General features: G+C 42.1%; 1 non-coding gene across 1 annotated transcript; it reads right to left on the reverse strand.

Moving 5' to 3' along the window:
• Positions 1–833: 833 nt before the first annotated feature.
• TRNAM-CAU (transfer RNA methionine (anticodon CAU)) lies at positions 834–906 on the reverse strand. The gene has a single exon. It is a non-coding gene; the product is annotated as a tRNA-Met (tRNA).
• Between the last annotated feature and the right edge of the window lie 1594 nt (positions 907–2500).

Genomic DNA, 2500 nt, shown 5'->3' on the forward strand with positions numbered 1-2500 from the left:
GAACTGCTCTTTGCAGCCAAAAATGCAGACCACCAGGTTTTTTGGATATTTATTTGCACAAAAGCTTATTTGATGTCATATCTCAAACCATTCATATCTCTCACTTTTAATTCCTGGGTGTTAAGGGACTCAACAAGCCTTTATCCCTGTTTGTCATTGGAGCTCCCCTTCCATCAATTGGTGATGTTTTGCTACTGAATGGAAAAGAGCTGTGACTCTCTAGCCAAGATGGTGGCAAAATCAGTTAAGGAAACATGGTACCAGTGCCCCATGTGAGAATCGAACTCATGACCTTCAGATTACGAGACTGACGCGCTACCTGCTGCGCTAACGAGGCAAAATGCACGTAATAATCTGCGGAAGTTGCTTGTGCAAAGCAGTACACCTCTTTTTTTTCATATTGTAAGTGAGCTGGCAGTACATCTTCTCCCATATGGTCTAGCGGTTAGGATTCCTGGTTTTCACCCAGGCGGCCCGGGTTCGACTACTGGTATGGGAACGCATCCTTTTCTGCACCGCTGCCAACATTCAAAAACTGACGCGTGTTTTTTAGTCAAACGTATTTCAAGTAGGATTTGTTTTTTTCAGGCAAAAATGCTGAACGCCCGCGTTTTGGCACTTCATTCTGACCCTTCACACAAGATTCAATTTGGATTCGTAGCTCAACTCATTCTCAACCACCCCTTTTTACACTAAAGTGTCAAGGGACTCAACAACTCATGGGTCCGGTAAGTTATTTGGATTCCCATTTCCTTTCTAATGGAAAAAGTTGTAGAATTGAATGGAAAAGTTCTAAGTTGGTGACAAAATCTCTCGAGAAAAGGAGGGAACAGTGCCCCATGTGAGGCTCGAACTCACGACCTTCAGATTATGAGACTGACGCGCTACCTACTGCGCTAACGAGGCAAGCTGTACCTGCAGATCTGCAGAAGTTTATTGTGCATAGCAGAAAACTTTTTTTTTTCATAATGTCACTGAGACATTAGTGCATCTTTTCCCATATGGTCTAGCGGTTAGGATTCCTGGCTCTCACCCAGGTGGCCTGGGTTCGACTCCCGGTATGGGAATGCATCTTTATCTTAGCTACTGCCACCATTCAAAGACTGACACGTGTTTTTCAATCAAAAATGTTTCTGGTAGATTTTCACTTTGCAACAAAAATACTTAACATTGGCGATGCATTATGACTTTTGCAAAAGATTTCCTTTTGTTTCATAGCTTAAGCCTTTTTCAACTACACAGTTTTACACAAAAGTGTCAAGGGACTCAACAAGCCATGTGTCCTGTCTGTCATTAGGGCTCCCATGTTCTTTCTAATCGGAAACAGTTTAGAACTGAATTGGAAAGTTCAGAGTTAGTGACAAAATCTCTTGAGAAAAGGAGGATGCCACGTGTGAGCAAAAAACTCATGATCTTCAAATTATTCAACTGACGTGCCAAAAACCTTGACCATGTAGCGTGTTTCAGCTCTTGTAATGTTGATGTTTTGTATTCAAAGCAAAACACTCTTTTTTTTTTTTTTTTTTTTTTTTTTACACCTGTCTTGCTGTTTACTGTACTGCTTACACCATGTGGAGAAAGACTTAGTTAGTATTCCTGGTTGACTGGTTCGATTCCTGCTATGGGAGAGACTTTTTTTTGGGGACTAGTGTCCACATTCCAAAGCCAACACGTGCCTTGCAGACAGAATCAGTTTAGGTTGGAACTGCTCTTTGCAGCCAAAAATGCAGACCACCAGTTTTTTTGGATATTTATTTGCACAAAAGCTTATTTGATGTCATATCTCAAACCATTCATATCTCTCACTTTTAATTCCTGGGTGTTAAGGGACTCAACAAGCCTTTATCCCTGTTTGTCATTGGAGCTCCCCTTCCATCAATTGGTGATGTTTTGCTACTGAATGGAAAAGAGCTGTGACTCTCTAGCCAAGATGGTGGCAAAATCAGTTAAGGAAACACGGTACCAGTGCCCCATGTGAGAATCGAACTCATGACCTTCAGATTACGAGACTGACGCGCTACCTGCTGCGCTAACGAGGCAAAATGCACGTAATAATCTGCGGAAGTTGCTTGTGCAAAGCAGTACACCTCTTTTTTTTCATATTGTAAGTGAGCTGGCAGTACATCTTCTCCCATATGGTCTAGCGGTTAGGATTCCTGGTTTTCACCCAGGCGGCCCGGGTTCGACTACTGGTATGGGAACGCATCCTTTTCTGCACCGCTGCCAACATTCAAAAACTGACGCGTGTTTTTTAGTCAAACGTATTTCAAGTAGGATTTGTTTTTTTCAGGCAAAAATGCTGAACGCCCGCGTTTTGGCACTTCATTCTGACCCTTCACACAAGATTCAATTTGGATTCGTAGCTCAACTCATTCTCAACCACCCCTTTTTACACTAAAGTGTCAAGGGACTCAACAACTCATGGGTCCGGTAAGTTATTTGGATTCCCATTTCCTTTCTAATGGAAAAAGTTGTAGAATTGAATGGAAAAGTTCTAAGT

The sequence above is a fragment of the Phyllobates terribilis genome, unplaced genomic scaffold, assembly GCF_046119375.1.
Source record: "Phyllobates terribilis strain yellow unplaced genomic scaffold, ASM4611937v1 Scaffold_11__3_contigs__length_659146591, whole genome shotgun sequence".
In the NCBI taxonomy this organism is placed as follows: domain Eukaryota; kingdom Metazoa; phylum Chordata; class Amphibia; order Anura; family Dendrobatidae; genus Phyllobates; species Phyllobates terribilis.